Raw genomic sequence first — 17,363 nt, 5'->3', positions numbered from 1 at the left:
TATGTAAATGTGTGTGAATAAAAGATCATGAAGCCAGATGGGGGATCTATTTGAATAATACATATATTTGAAATAGATTCCCATCTGGGCTTGAGATTTATATTTTTTTTTGAGCATGACAATGGAGAAATAGAAGGAAAAAATACAAGAGCCAACCAGTGAGTTAGGTTGGATAGATTAATGTGTGTATAGAATGTTTTATGTTCTTTACATACCACAGTCAATGTGATAAAAGGGAGTTTCTATAATCAGTTTGGTTGTTAATCCTTGCCTGGGGGGGAAAGGGTACATTAATGTGCTAAATATTCTCTGCAGTTAGAACTTAAGTTACATAGGACCTAATGAAAAAAGCTAATTACTGCTGATGATAAGCTATAAAGTCTAAGGGGAAATTCCATTATCTTTCTCAAACAAAGGATAATGGTCGAGGCTTGATGGAGGTCAATCATCCTAGCCCCAGGATATTACTGCAGGAGTTCCTCAGGACACTGTTCTAGGCCCAACCACCTTCAGCTGCTCCATTAATGATCTCCCCCACCCCATATCATGTGGTCAGAGGTCATGATGTTACAAATGAATATACAACATTTAGTTCCAGTCACAACTCCAAAGATAATGCACCAGTTAGTATCTGCACGTTACAAGATCTGGGTAATGTTCAATCATAGTTTAATAGGTTGCAAACAGGATTTGCTTAACATAAGTGGCAGATGATGAGATGGGGGTGGTGAGCCAGGCAGATGACTAGGAGGGGATGGCAGCTGGGCAGATGTTAAATGTGGGCAGATGTTGGTGGTGTCAGGCAGATGGTGGGAGGTTGGATTTGGACAGATGATGGGACTGTTGGGTAGCACAGTTGATTGGGTTGGCAGGCTGGGCAGGTGATGGTAGGGTGGGATTGTGGTCATAAATTGCGAGGGGAGAAGGTGCATAGTCAGTAACAATGGAACGTTAAAGAAGGTTCCTCCCTGGAGGATGCCATGGAGTCTTTAGCAGTAGCCCAGATAGGGTGGGGCCCTTTAACTAACACCAGAGTTGGTCTCAACCTTTCACTTACTTTGAGGACCTCTTATACATAATATAATTTTATGAAAATGTTGTCAAGTAAGTACTGCATGTCATTTGACATCACGTGATACACTCAGAGGTCTCTGTGTGTCAGTGTGTCACATGCACTGAAATTCTGAAAACAACTTCACCCTGAGCTGTTCTGCTCCAACCCAAAAATGGCTCCTATCCAAGGCTTAAATTTCAGACATCTCTGAGTACAAATGCAGTAGGCTTTTGGGAACACCACTATTTGCAAGTTCCCAAGACAAATTTGCAGTTCTCCCTATGACCGACAACATGAGTTTCCTCTGGGTGCTCTGCTTTTCTCCTGCAGGCTGGTACTTTAATCAGCCAATATAAATAGCCTGCAGTGGAATCTGGAGGAAGTTGATGGATTACTGGAAAAATTCAGTGGGAGCATGGGATTTCTCTGTGAGCTGGCATAGACTCGATGGACTGAAATAGCTTCCTTCAGTGTCAGAAGGAAATATGGAAGCATGTGATTCTGACTTGGAAATATATTGCTCTTTCTTTACTTTTTGGACAAAATCCCAAAGCTTCCCACTTAAAGGCCCTGGGGCAATACCATTACCAGAAGGACAGCAGTGGGTTTGAGAAGGTGTCTGTATTTAGCTCCCTTCTCATTGGCAGTTAAACATGGGGAATAAATGCTGTCCTTCCTATGACGCCGACTAAAACGGGTCAAACTCACCACAAGAATTGCAAAATACTTAAGGATTTAGATGTCATGAAATGGTTGTAAGGTTCAATGTCCTTGAATTAAGCATGTGTATACTAAACCACTATCATTTCTTCCCATCTTGAGGAAGCAGTCAGTGTGCATCATTTAAAGTGATTACCAAACTCTCAACTTAACAAAGATGATGAATTACATTGAAATTTTCTTTAGATCAGAACTGCCTGTTCACCCAGAAGATGGCATTGAAAGAACCCCCAATGACAATAGGTGTTCCAGGCAGTGGAACAAAGTTCAGTCAGAGTTGCACTCCAAGTGCACTGAGCACTCCCACCCTCTTGGGAGGACTGCATATAAATAACGATCACATTATACCGATCCCCACTGCTGCCTCTCCACTGACAGGGAAGAATGATTATATTCTGTGCTCGCAAATTGTCACAGTCTCACACGTTGTCCTCACTGACAGCAACATCTAACTCCTTTTTAAATATATTTACATAGTATTTAAAGTCACCTCCCCAAGAGGCAGGGGAAAATCCTTATTTGTTACACAGTACACTACAGTCTCTGGGACAAGAGCCAATTAAGCATGTTTCACACCAAGCAGGAGCTGCTTGCTTTGTTTAATCTAAAGGCCTTCTCAGCATGCTGTGTGGCAAAAGAGCCTTCCAGGACCTTTATTTGTTCAATTGTCCCTTTCTTTATGGGGTGAATATACTGCCCCATATCATACTGAGCTGTACAGTTCTGGAAGGTCACGATTTTGATCCTTGGGCTTTACTGAGCGAGCTAATCTCAGCTGGGGAGGCTCTGAGCCCACTATAATTGGTTTTAAAGAACTCTTCCCTCATTAAAATGCTATTGACAGCAGCAGGGTCTTCCTGCCATTGATGCTTTCTGTAATATAAACAACTCCATCTCTCTTTATCCTGTGGCAGATCACCATTGATTTTCCTAAGTCACATTAACTGTATTTCAATCTCTGCTTAAAAATAAAAAAAAACATTGAGGTGTGTTTGCTTACATATTACTGGGAATCCCCAGACTGAGGTTCCATATATATAATTACAATGGGAGAAAAGATACATGACGGTTTCCAGCATGTTTAGATTTTCACTTGCTTGCGTTCCCTCTGCAGGATAATAACATCCTGTATGCTGGGTTCATAATTCTTCCAGATTGACCAGAAGTTTCATGAATTCTGGGTGCCTCTTGGAGTGAGAGAGTTAAGGAATTTAAATTTCCTGTTGCAGTGAGTCTTCCCCAGTCTCTTCTATCAGAAGAGACTCTCTCTCTCGGTAGTGTCACCCTTAGGGAGCAGGGACTACACTGAGTGTGTCTGCAGTTGGAATGACACAACAATTAGGGATCTAGCAATTGGAGAGAGGTGGGGATCGATGCTCTGAAAAAGGAAATGTTCTGAAATTAGGCAGGTGGAACTTACTGAAATCTACAGGCCTTCAGGATTGGAGGACTCAATGGTGCAGAGATGGGAACGGGATATTGTGCAGAGAGGGAACCTGCAGAAAGGGAAATTGTGATGTGTGGCCAGAAAGAGAAAGATTCTGTGGAATGGGAAACAGTTGGAAAATTGGAGTCTAAGAGTGGAAGTGTGGTGGCCCTGGGGCAGACCTTTTTTTAGATACTTATTTATTTATTAGTCACATGTACATCGAAACACATGGTGAAATGCATCTTTTTGTGTCACTGAGAATGTGCTGGGGGGGCAGTCCGCAAGTGTCACCACTCTTCTGGTGCCAACATAGCATGCCCACAGCTCCTAACCTGAATGTAGGAGGAAACCGGAGCACCTGGAGGAAACCCACGCAGACACGGGGAGAACGTACAAACTCCTTACAGACAGCGGTCGGAATTGAACCCGGGTCGCTGGCGCTGTAATAGCATTACGCTAACCGCTACGCTACCGTGCCACCGATAACTCCAGTATTTCTTACAAAGCTTGGCGCAGCAGCAGCAAAATGATGAGTCGAAAAGGCACTGAGAGAGAAGCAGCCAGTAAAGGGGTGAGTGAAATCAGGGAACCTTACTATGGGTAGGTAATGAAAGCTTGATAGGTGGGTAAACATTCATGGTCAGCTCTCACTCAGCTCTGGAGCTCTGGAGCATCTGGACAGTAAAGACACATACGTTAGACTATTGTTTATTGACTACAGCTCTGCCTTCAATACAATAATTCCAAGCAAGCTTGTCACCAAACTCCGAGACCTAGGACTCAACACCTCCCTCTGTAACTGGATCCTTGACTTTCTAACAAACAGACCGCAATCAGTGAGGATAGGCAGCAATACCTCTGGCACGATTATTCTCAACACTGGTGCCCCACAAGGCTGCGTCCTCAGCCCTCTACTCTACTCCCTATACACTCATGACTGTGTGGCCAGATTCTGCTCTAACTCCATCTACAAGTTTGCAGATGATACCATCGTCGTAGGCCGTATCTCAAACAGCGATGAGTCGGAGTACAGGAAGGACATAGAGAGCTTAGTGGAATGGTGTCATGACAACAACCTTTCCCTCAATGTCAACAAAACAAAAGAGCTGGTCATTGACTTCAAGAAAGGGGGCGGTGTACATGCACCTGTCTACATCAATGGTGCTGAGGTCGAGAGGGTTGAGAGCTTCAAGTTCCTGGGAGTGAACATCACCAACAGCCTGTCCTGGTCAACTCATTTAGATCCCACGGCCAAGAAAGCTCACCAGCGCCTCTACTTCCTCAGGAGGCTAAAGAAATTTGGTTTGTCCCCTTTGACTCTCACCAACTTTTACCGATGCACCATAGAAAGCATCCTATCTGGATGTATCACGGCTTGGTACAGCAACTGCTCTGCCCAGGACTGCAAGAAGCTGCAAAGAGTTGTGGACACAGCCCAGCGCATCATGGACACCAGCCTCCCTTCCTTGGACTCTGTCTTTACCTCTCATTGTCTTGGTGAAGCAGCCAGCATAATCAAAGACCCCACCCACCCGGGACATTCTCTCTTCTCTCCTCTTCCATCGGGTAGCGGATACAGGAGCCTGAGGGCATGTACCACCAGACTTAAGGACAGCTTCTACCCCACTGTGATAAGACTATTGAATGGTTCCTTTATACAATGAGATGGACTATGACCTCACGATCTACCTTGTTGTGACCTTGCACCTTATTGCACTGCACTTTCTCTGTAGCTGTGACACTTTACTCTGCACTGTTATTGTTTTTACTTGTACTACATCAATGCATTCTGTACTAACTCAATGTAACTGCACTGTGTAATGAATTGACCTGTACGATCAGTTTGTAAGACAAGCTTTTCACTGTACCTTGGTACAAGTGACAATAAGAAACCAATATCAATATCAATAGCAATAAATGGAAACCAAGAGGTTGGAGACAGAAACCTTACTGGATGAACATTGGATTGTGAGCTGTTAGAAGTATGGATTGATGGAAACTTCACCACATATGGTTTTGAGGAAGAAAATTCAACTGCATGGGACCCAGCCTTTTTTTAAAGAGATGCATTAGAAAGGTTATTGAGCCATGTGATCATATGTTATATGAACAGACCAGGCTACCTTGTCCATCTCACCCACCGCTTCCTATTCAAACTCTTCACTGTGTCCCACAAATGATCTCATCTCTAGCACAAAGGCTGCTTCAGGCCAAGTTAACAGTGATATCCTGTTTGGCACTGGCTGCAGGACATTATACCTTCTTGTCCTTTCTGCAGCTTTTCACATGAGCAACTGCACCATCCTTAAGTATTCTTATCATGGCACGACCTTCACATGTTATACTCAGCCCAAGGCAGCTAGTATATCTTCTGTAGTGGTTTGTTCTCGTATGTCCCACTGAATATTTCCAATGATTCCACAGATTCATTCTTCGAATCCCTCCTATACCTGATGTATATGCTGTGTCTCATTGATGTCATTAATCTGCATGGAATTTACTGCATTGTGCATATCATTGGCATGATTAACCTTCCATGTCTATTTTATGAGTTCTTGTGGTCCTGCTTGACTGTTTGCCCCTCTTCAGGTTGTGAAGCAATCAGATTTTTCAGGAGCTTAAAATGGGAACTTCATTCAATTCCATTGCCACCTTTGTCTAGTGTCGTGATCAGGTTTCTTGATGGCTGATCCACATCCGCATACCTGTTTTTGTTTAGTTTTAGAACAGGGCTGGCTTATCATTTGATGTCCAGCTGTAATAAAGAAGCAACCTAATTGTAAAATAAAAACGTAAATTTCTTCATGTCAAAAAAGGAACGATAGATTAATGCCTAATCTGCAGTTTTCAGGACATTCAACCACCCTGTCAACCATTACTCTCTCCCTTTATTGATAATCATTGTTTTGGCACTAAGTGGATTAAATTACTTCTTCTGTTCCTTTGTTTTTTTTTGGCTTCTTAGTTCCCATTATAGAACAATGCTAAACTTATAAATATATTGACTATTTTACAGTTTTCCAAATAATTTATTTTTAATCACAATTCTCAGGCTTTGTGACAAGCATTTAACTGCATAATATCTATAAATTTCTGACCTTAAAATGACCTGTTTGCAAAATTGTAAAGAGAGCAATGTTATAATTAGGTATAATTGCTCGTTAGTTAACAACTTTCTTAACCTTTTGAAACAAAGCTCAGTTTTTCATTTTTTTTAGATTTACATTCAGTCCTTACCCTTTTTTTTTAATTAATCTACAACATCTCCCAAAGGATTACTTTTGACATTTGGCAAAGTAACAGGTAATTTAGATTGTGTCAGCCCTAGATGTCAGAATCTCTATTTGGTAGAAAGATTATAGTTTGCAATCTTTCCGAAGACTGAAGATAATCTGCAGCTGTGTGGAAATCAATCTTTCTTACACTTTTCTGTCTTGATGGAACCAGTTAGGGTGATACCTTGTTTCTCACCAAATATCACAACCTGACATAGAATTAAGACGGCAATATCCAGACTCCTGTAAACGCACACCAACACTGGATAACACTGATAAATCAAACAGCATCAACTGAATAGATGCTGTCAGCTTTGGGTCTGCCTTAGATATTATGTCAGGTACAGTGGAGCTGGTCAGTCTCATTGAGCTAGGCTGGACACCTTAGGTCCAGGAGTTAGAGGACCAGAGGGAGATACAGCATGGAAAGTGGCCCTTTGACCATCAACCACCCATTTGCACTAATCCTATATTAATCCCAGTTTTTATTCTCCCCATAGTCCCATCAGCTTCCCCCATTCACTGACACATTAGGGGCAATTTACAGTGGTCAATTTATTTACCATTCCGCACATATTTGGGATCTGGGAGGGAACCAGAGCACCTGGAGGAGATCCATGCAAACAGAGGGAGAATGTGTGAACTCCACATAGACAGCACCTGAAATCAACTTTGAATCTGACCTTTGGAGGTATGAGGAAGTGGCTCTACTAGCTATGCCACTGTGCCTGGTCTTATAGTATTAGAGACATAATCTGCTCAGGATATTGTGTCTTTCTTATTTGCCCATGCCTTAATTTCTACAACTTTTCTGTAATCGGACAAACAATTGGGAAGATAGAAATCAGGCTGGTGGTTTATTTTAAAGGTATCAAGTGAACATTAACATTTGCATTTACTGTGCTCAAGCTTATTTACTTCTGTCCTCAAGAAATAATGATGCAATTGCACTGCTTCATTTGTGACTGTTTGTCTGACCTGTTCTTTGACATTATCTTTTCTCCAGACTCCCTCTAACTACAAAATCTGCTGTGAATTTGTCCGTTTTCTTTTAAAGCTGGTTTGCCTCTGTGCGGCCTTACTCCTTGATAGAAAGCTGTTCCCCCTGGGGGAAGGCTGGAGATTCTTCACCATTTGGAATTTACATTGTGCCTCTCATTAAAATTGACTACTTATGCTCCACACGCTTCCCTCAACCGCTCTCCATTATACTCTAAACCCTGGCCACCAGGACCACCACTATTCATTCTTTGGGGATGTGTTTAAATAGAATTTCTGCTTCTTAAAAACTTATGGGGGCAGCGCTGACTAAGTGACCCGGAATATGTTACCTGATCCTCACTGTAATGGTCCATTGCACAAACTGGCCGGCAGTTGCAGAACAGAATTGTGATGGTACATAAGGTGGTCCTTCAACCCATTGAATCCACACCGACTCCTGCAGAGCAATTCAGTGAAACCCATTCACTTGCAATAAACAAGCTGCTGGAGGAACTCAATGGACCAGGCAGCATCTCTAGAGGGAAATGGACAATCGACATTTCGGGTTGAGACCCTTCATCTGAACCCATTTTCTTCCTCTTCCGCCAAACCTCAGCAAATTATTTTCTCTTAAGTGCTATTATAGTTCCTGCTTCCGAGCCCTGAGTAACCCCCTTTCCATCACCCTTACAGGTAATGAGTTCTAGACCATGTACCCGCTGTGTAAAAATAGCTTTTCTTCACTTTCTCGTTGTATCTTTTGACTGAAATTTTAAATCTATGGTTTCATCATGGTTGTTGTATTTTTTCAGCTCAGCGACAGCTTGAGCAGTCTCCTCACCTATTTAGGCCAAAACAGTTTTGTCAGACCTTCCTTTAATACGTGCAGGGTGAAAGTCAAGGATTCAGCCACTGGATATGAGGAATTATTTTCCTTTTGCTGCTTCTAATTTTAAATGGACTCCTTCAACTAAATAAATCAAAACCCTCCACATGACGTAGCAGAGAGCACACTGCAAGGGAAAAAAAAATCAAAGGATATGCAGTCATAAAACTCCAGTACATTCTCCAGCAGGTTGTGTGCTGAATGCCAGTATAGGAGCATTGTACTCCAATTATGGAGTTGGTGCAAAGTGGCTTTGTTCATTAATAATGTAGCAGGTGGAAGCCAGGCAAAGTCCAACCTGTGTACTTCTGAAGACAGTGGCCACCTGCACTGCTGCTTAAAAGTGACAACCAATAGGGTACTATCTCAGGTTGCCGAGAGGAAAGACTGACCTGCAATGCTTTATGTGTTAAACAGAGGTAAACATGAAAATATGGTAACCTATTTTGCTCAATATGAGTGCGGTGGCAAAGAGAAGAAATTGGCATTATGATCTAATTGACCTGATAGAGGTGTATAAAATCATGAGGTGCATAGATAAGGTGAATGAACACCATCTTTTTCCCAGGAAAAGGGAGTCAAAAATTAAAGGGCATAGGTTTAAGGTGAGAAGGGAAAGATGTAAAAGGGACCTAATGGGCAACTTCTTCACATAGAGGGTGGTGCATATATGGAACGAGCTACCAGAGAAAGTGGTTGAGGCAGGTACAATAACAACATTTAAAAGATATTTGGACAGGTACATGGATAGAAAAGGTTTAGAGCTATACGAACCAAACACAGGCAAATGGGACTAGTATAGTGGGCATCTTGGTTGGCACATACCAGTTGGGCTGAAGGGCCTGTTTCCATACTGCATTACTCGATGACTCTATGAATATTCATTTGTCATTCTGGTTTGGTAAGCTGTGGAGGGACCTTTAAAAGGAAATGCACAATTTATTTCTGAATTTTTCTTTGAAATGAGTCATTCTAGGCCATGTAGGTCAGCAGTTATTGGCTGGCCTCGGTTACCGTTGGGAAAGTAGTGGTGGGCCACCTTCTTGATCCACTGCAGTTCAAGTTGTAAACAAACCATGTGCTGGTAAAGTTGGCAGATTATGTACTTTGAATGAAGCAGGATCAGGGATCTATTTCTCGATCTGGGCAGGTTGTGAGTTGGTGGGGTGCATGGAGATAATAACGTTCCCATATATATATAAAAAAGGTGCCAATAAAAAAATCCTCAAGGATTTGCTGTCACGCTTCTTACTGATCTTGTGCACTGCAGCCATGATAGCTGAAGGTAGAGGAAGTTGCTGGTTAGTGTGCAGTTCAGGAGCTTAATTGTATTATGCAGGCACTTTGAAGAAGTGATTGGAGTCCATTATCGGAGGTGGCAGCAATAACTAGCCACTACTTGGTTTCAGGTGCTACGATATCCATGTTCTTTTACTTGGGAGACAGACTCATCTGGTAAGAATGGCGATGCCCACAAATCATTAGTACCTGCTGGCCTGTAGCAAGAATAAAAGCAGAGAAAGAAAAATATTGTCAAGTATTTGTGTTCATTCATGGTGACAGAGATAAAGATAAACAAGTACTTTAATCTTATATTATAGTATTACTCTCCATGGTGCTAACACCAGAACACTGATACTTTTTGTCTACCACTGCGATAAAAGGTAACAATACCTATAATGTTTAAACTGCACTATACCAGTCATACCACAGACCAGGATGGCTAATGTGCAATTATAGCACTGCATTATTCTGTTGTTTCAGGTTATTGGGAGGCAGGTAGCATTGACTTAAATAGACAGTTATTTTTTTAAATTTAGTCTTTCCAATTACTGGCAGTAAACTGATAAGTAAACCATGGCTCTGAGAATTGAACTAATGTACTCATTTGTCTATTGATATAATTCCTTTTCTGTCCTCTCTCTTAAAAAAATCCTGAACAAATGAGCATTTAATGGGCCGGATCTAGTTAGACTAAGCCCACAGCCCAACACTGCCACCCGCCAACGCTGCCTGCATTTCCGGATGTGGAGAGCTGACTCCACTGCCCCTCCGCACCACGAGTCAGGTGGCAAGGCCTGGACAGTGAGTAGATCTCAAGCAAAGCCATGCTGATAGCATGCCCCCAGAACCTTCCCCTACAGACTTTGACCAAAAGGTTTCAATAGCTTTTAAATGAGTCTGACTTTAAGAGATAAGTAAAATAGAGAGATGTAGTTAAAAAATTAAAAGTAAAATAAAAATACAAAACATCTGGAAATATTAAGAGCATTAAAAAATTACCTTCTCCTTTGCCTCCTCATCCACAGGCCTAAAATTATCATTAAAATTCCTGGGATTTCAGAACCTATGCCAGGCATTATATTTGAGTAATGATTCCCCAGCACAAGGCTGCAGAACCCCAGCAAGACTGGGGTCTGCTATTGGACTCCGCATGGAGTCCAATGATGGAATGTGGTGGCAGAGTATAATCTCTCAGTAAGTCATGGACCCACAACATTTGTGTGCAGGTCCAAAATTTACTTCCATTAGAATGGGTCCACACCAGCAATTCCATTTAATACTGCTGATCACATCCCATGATGGTTGTCCCACCATAAATTGGATTTAAAATAGAATTCATTAGCTGACCTATCTGAAGCCTCATATCCAGTCTTGGCTCCTTCTAAAAAGGTCTTCAGTTCTGAGAACCAAGCCATAATAATTGAGAGCTGCTGAATATTACTCATGGATGGGCATTGCAGAGATTACTTGAGATATGCTCAAAAGGTCTCAATTTAGGAAATGGACCGAGTTGGGTAGAACTCATGATAGAGCAGATTGTTTACATTGTAAAAGTCATTTTGACAGATCCACCATTTATTGCAAAAAGCTAAATGCTTTTCTTCCACGCTGCACTTTGAACCATGAAGTAGGAATGGTATAACATCTATCCTATGGCATTTATCTTTTAGTATCATTCATAGTTCTTAAAGTGTGTTTTGTTCTGAATAGGCTTTCTTGGCAAATATTTCCCTTACAATGGAAGTCAAGGTTGGGGAAGTTATCCTCAAATCTAGGAAGGTGAGTATGGTAGTTCTTCTGACCCTGGGATCAGTGGCATCGAACATTGTACTGCCAACATGCTGGCCTTTGTTCAGTGGTAAATCCCACTCCAGATACTTGAACACATCTAAGATGGCTCTTTAGCAGAGATCAGAGGCAATGCAGTACTAATGGAGATGCTGTCTTTCAGATGAGGCACCAAACCAAAGACTGGTTTGTTCTCTCAGAGGATGTAAAAGTTTGTCATCAGCATTTTGAACAATATCAGGGGCATCCTTCCTAACATACTGTCCAACATGCCTCTTCATTATCAAGGATGACTTGCTTCCACTCCAGTTTGAAGAGTAGAAGGTGCTCCTGTGTGAATTATTTTAACGTGAGTAGGTTATTGGATGCATGAATTTGGTCCAACGGCAATAGAAGACTAGGATGTGCTGGGTACAGGCACACGCACGTGCACACACATACACACACACACACACACACACACACACACACACACACACACACACACACACACAAATACACACACACATACACACACACACACAAATGATCTTGCTCACATCCCCTGCTTTGTGCTGCCTGCACTGCTACACTGCTACCCACACCCCCGCTTCAGTGTTCTTGTCTTCCCTCAGTCCCCCGACCTCTGCTAATTCATCCTATGAGTGGCGAAGCATTCTACTGAGCTGTTATCATCTTTGAGCACTTACAATGATGCTAAACTTGTGGGCCTCTGTCCCCACACTGCCTTTATAAACTTGGCAACATGCATTTCTCAACTAAAGACAAAATCTGGCCATTATCCCATTGCTATCTAGATGTGCACAAAAAATATATCACGTTTCCTTGATTACAAACTTTGGGAAGGATTCTTTGACCATGAAGGTGCTATATAAATGCAAGCCTTTTCTCTTTCTCCTAGCTTGTGAAGAGAAGAATGTCACTCAGGTGATTACCAAGTTTCACTGATCCATTTCCAGCTGAGGTGACTGATATATAAAGCTAGTCCAGTAAACACTGTTATAAGATCATTCTGTTAATTAATTTGGGAGAAAATAAAGAGGAGAATTTCCTCAGGACTTCTTTTGCTCTGTTGTTTTAATTGATGTGGAAATAAGTTTGTGCATGAAAAAGAGATTTCTGCCAAATTGAACTGTGGTCACAGTTGCAAAGGAACTGAAACTCTGAGCAAATTCATCCCCTACTAAGAATTTTGGTGCTGATTAACAAGTCCTCACAACAAACACAACTTGCATCTAGTGCTCTTTATTCCAAGGTGGTGCCAGGGAGATTTCTGAAAAGATTGCTGAATTAAGTCCAAGTCATTAAAATATACACTGTGCCTGAAAGCCAAGCTCCTCTTTCATCCTGAGCTGTGACAATCTCTCTTGTTTCCTTTCTCCTTCCCTGCAAGTGAATCGAGCTCCAAGGGTGAGCTTGTGACTGACATTGCAAATAAGCAAGTCTTGTGTTCTGCGGAGGCGTCAATAACCTTTTGAAGTACAATCACTATAATATATTGAGTCGTCGCTCTGGTACAAAAACACCATGGAGCCAAACATTAATTAGGATTGGCTTCAAAGTGGATGCACAGTCAGTTGTGTAGGCATCTACTCTCTATCTGTTTGGCTACAGCTGCGGCCTTGTTTCCTCACCAGGTGCATCATCATCGTCTTAATCACTTCAGACCACAGAGGTGCACATAAAAGCAGAGAAATGTGTCTGGTTAGATCTTCAGTTGCATTTCCTTATTTTGTTTCTGCATAAGTACTGTTGGAAGGGCAAACAAGTCCATAGGAATAAAATAAAAACAGCAAACAGGACAGAAAAGTGACAGAAAAATAAAATCACTTAGCTCCTAGAGTTTCTTTCTCCATTCCTGTGGATTGTGGTTGATCTGTATCACAATTTATTTACCCTCTTTTGACCACTGCACTTCTGATATCCCTGTTTCTCAAAATTCTGAGGCCTTGATTTTGTAGGAGTACTTTGCTGCCTTTAGTCTTCAAAACTGACAGCAACCTTAAAATATTGTGCACACATGTTCCTTTGTAGAAATCCCAAGGCAGCTGTTAGAGACTTGATGTTAATTGAGAATCTTGGTTCTGAAGTTGAAGCCAGAACAGAGCACGATGTGAGAGCAAGATCTTGGGGCTTCTTCCCTGGTGTGCACTGATGTTAAACTTGTCCAAACATCTGACCATCTCTGAGAAGGTGCAAGGACTCTTTTCCCAGAGATTGAAAAGGAAAAGTATGGTTGTGAGAGACCCAGATAGCAGATTTGTTACCAGCTTCTTAATTTGAAGACTTTCATGTGGCTTAATAATTTAAGAAGACTGTTATTAAAAATCCTTCTTAAAAGTATTTTTTAAAATCTAACAGCTTGTTGGTTTGGACAGTTTTAAAGTGTTTTTTAAAGTTCTTTTTTAAGTTTAACAAAGTTGACTGTCTTCTAAGTTTTTTTTATAGTTTTGAGTATTTCTGAATGATTCTAGATATATAAACTCTTAAGCAGTTCAGGGTGAGTTTGGGGGATATGTTAACATTTTTTTTCTGATTTGTGCAGTCAGGGTTATACTTGACAGTTCCATGTGACATCATTTTTATGCCCACACAATGCAAGGTCAAAAGGTATCTCACGGAAAGAGAAGTTACTCTGGGAGGATTGCTGAAATTGAACAGTTGGCATGTTCTTTGAATAACCATATAGATTTCCTCCAACTGCTCAAGTTTCCTCCCACATCCCAAAAACATGCAGGTTGGTAGGCTAGTTGCCCACCGTAAGTTGTCTGTGATGTAGGAGAGTGATAGAATCTGGAGAGGGTGGGAAAAGTTTATTGGGAATGTGAGGAGAATAAAATGGATTAGGGTAGGATTGGTGTCAATGGGTGTTTGATGGTCAGCACAGACTCATTGAATAGGAGGTCCTGTTGCATGCTGTCTCTGTGACACCATGACTATGACTTCAGTTGTCCTGGTTTCCACTGCCATTTCAATGCTTTTCACCTTTAACCTGAAGAAGTGCTTCTTGATTCAATCCTGTAATACTTGGCTCTAAATTTAAGATTATCCTGCTTTGTTCTGTAGCACCTCACTAGAGAAAAATCGGTGTTCAATATATTATCTATGGAAGTCATTTCTCAGTTTAGGCACCTCATTTAGATCACCCTTCAGTATTTTGTACTCAAGGAAATGCAACTGACCTCAATACAATATGTTTTCAAGTTTAAATCTTTAATGTGACGGTCAGATTTTCTTATGTTAGGAAGATTACATAATTATTCAGTTTATCACCATATCTCACTATTGTGAGGTTGTGTGCAAATCTTGCTGAGAAGTTCAAGTATAATGGGACAACTTAAGGAGATCCTCAATAGAAACCTGTCAATCTTACTTTGCTAAACTAAAGCATTTTTGTATCAATCCTTAACTTGGCTTTGGCTTCTTTAGCTCCGTCATAGTACCTAGAGTCAAAAACAAGCTTCACTCATGTCCCTGCTTAATGGTGCATTGTAACTATTATTCAGTTGGTTACAAAGCAATCTGCTTCGAGGAGAGCTCAGCCGTCAATTCAAATACAAACATGCATTGTGCTAGTTTGTACAGCTATGCTGTCAGCTTTTTTGAATTCAGTAGACAATTACTTGAAGTTTTAATTACTGTTTTGGGAGAAAATTTATCAGCAGGCCATTTTTCAAACACTGAAGCCTATATAAAAAAAGGACTTGACTGGGAAACTGAATAATAATGACCTCACAACTTTCATGGCTTAAGAGGAAAAGATTTTTTCAAGGTAGTTATTGCATTTATTTTATTCCTGCAGTTGCAAATTATTATTTTCAATTATGCATGGTTTAATATGTTATATTTTTGCAATTATTTGCTTGTGCATTTAAAACCTCACATAAGGCCTGGCTACTTTTTCCTATGCTAAATCTTAAAAATGAAGAGGATTTTGAAGAAGGGATTGAACCAATTACTGAAGTAATCTAAAAATTAGTTTTGGGAACATTCTTGAAAGAGAACTGTGAAAATGCTACAGCTGTCAAGGCAAACAAAAACATTATTGAGGACATAAGGACAGCGGTTTGAGAAACAAAAGTCACCAATGCCCAAGTAGCAATATCAGAAAATAATTATTTCATAAAAATGTACACTCAGAAAGAATCAACTAAAAATGGCAAAGCTACATATATGCCTACAAGAATATAGATTTAAGTTGATCTATACCAGTGTAGATATCGCACATCAAGTGGTTACCCAAGAAGATTATCAATACAACTGAAGAGTTTCAGCCTGTAACACCTATCAGACATTGACTTCTATCTTCCCCTAAGTGATTATTCCTTTTCTTAACTCCCTTTTCATCCTTCATGCACTCACACTAAATGAATGCCACCTGAATTATTGACTTCTTTACCAAGGGAATTAAGTCCTTCCTATGCACTCTTTTTTGGACCTCTCATAATTTTACACTTCAATTAAAATCTCCCCTCAATTTTACAATATCACTTTTGTACACCTACTAGTACCTAGATAAAAGCTATCACAGAGAAAGCCCTTGGGACATATTATCTAATTGAGTGTCAAACAGGGGAAAGAGGCCACTGAGAGAGGTCATATTTTGGAAAAGAAATAAATGGACGGGGCTCCCAATTGTTTAACAGACAAATCTACCTCTTGGTAATTTTCTGACCTCTGCAGCCCTGGGACTTTCCTTGTCTTGATTTTTTTTGTCTGTGTTGAATATCAGCTGATCATATTGGACACTGTATTCATTCAACATTTGTTGATTTTCTAATGCCAACTGGCCACCTAAGCCTTGCAACACCTGTGAAACATACCTTAGCTTCAATCTGTGCTTCCCAGAGAAAAGGAAACAAAGCTTGGAAGGAAAACAACAAAATGGACATGGGCTTAATATTTGTATCTGAAGAAATACAGTTAATATTTTCAGAAGAATAAATATTTAGCTATTTAATCAGATGCTGTGGATATGATGTGAGCAATAAAACCAGTGCCTCATTAGTTTCAGGTCGTTCTGTTGGCACTTATCTGATTACAAAGCTGATTCCCAATTTACAAACGTGACTTATTTTAATAGAAGGTTTGAGGAAAGCATTCATTATTCACCATTTGGGATTTGTCTGCAATAATTAATTGTCTTCTGGTGCCATGCTTTGTAATAGACCATTCAGTCATAATAATTAAAATGAATTTGAATTTTAGATTTGGGCTGTAATTGTATGAAGTTCCTCTTGATGAGTTGGGGGTAATATCCCCTTTGGTTCCTGTGCATTGGGGTGTCACATAGAAAAAAAAGTGTACTCTGAAGTTTGATCTGTATTTGCATTTTTCTCAGAGCACATTAACTCCGAGAGATTCTTCCAACTGTTGTCACTGTGGTCATATATAAAACACTGTCGTTACCGTCATCAAAATAAAGTTATTGCTGCTGATAACAGTTACATCTTGAAGGTTTAGGTCCCACACTTAGAGCAAATAATCACATGACATTTCCATCCAGCAGAGGAGTCCTGCATTTTCAGATTTTATATTAAACGGAGGTCTTTCTCTGTTCAAATGGCACCAATTGAAGAACAACAATTCTTTATTGACAAGCATAATGTTGGAGGAACTCAATGGGTCAGGCAGCATCTGTGGAGGGAAATGGAAAGCTGACTTTTCAGATTTGAAACCCTTCATCTGGACTGGGTCTTCAGATGGTGCCATGAAAATAGAGAAAGGTTTCACTTTGATAAAGCATTTGAAACTGCAGGATTCCTTTTGCATTGGACTGAAGTATCAACCTCAAGGGATAATAAATAAATATAAAACTAAATAAACAATCTAGCACCAACCTTGATATTAAATTTGACAAAGACACACTGATCCCAGTCAATGTTGAAAAGTTATCTTTGCTAATATCTGGAAACATGCCAAAACTATGAGGGCTACTCCATAATT

The sequence above is a fragment of the Pristis pectinata genome, chromosome 6 (assembly GCF_009764475.1).
Source record: "Pristis pectinata isolate sPriPec2 chromosome 6, sPriPec2.1.pri, whole genome shotgun sequence".
NCBI lineage: Eukaryota > Metazoa > Chordata > Chondrichthyes > Rhinopristiformes > Pristidae > Pristis > Pristis pectinata.
This window is presented reverse-complemented; position numbering follows the sequence as displayed.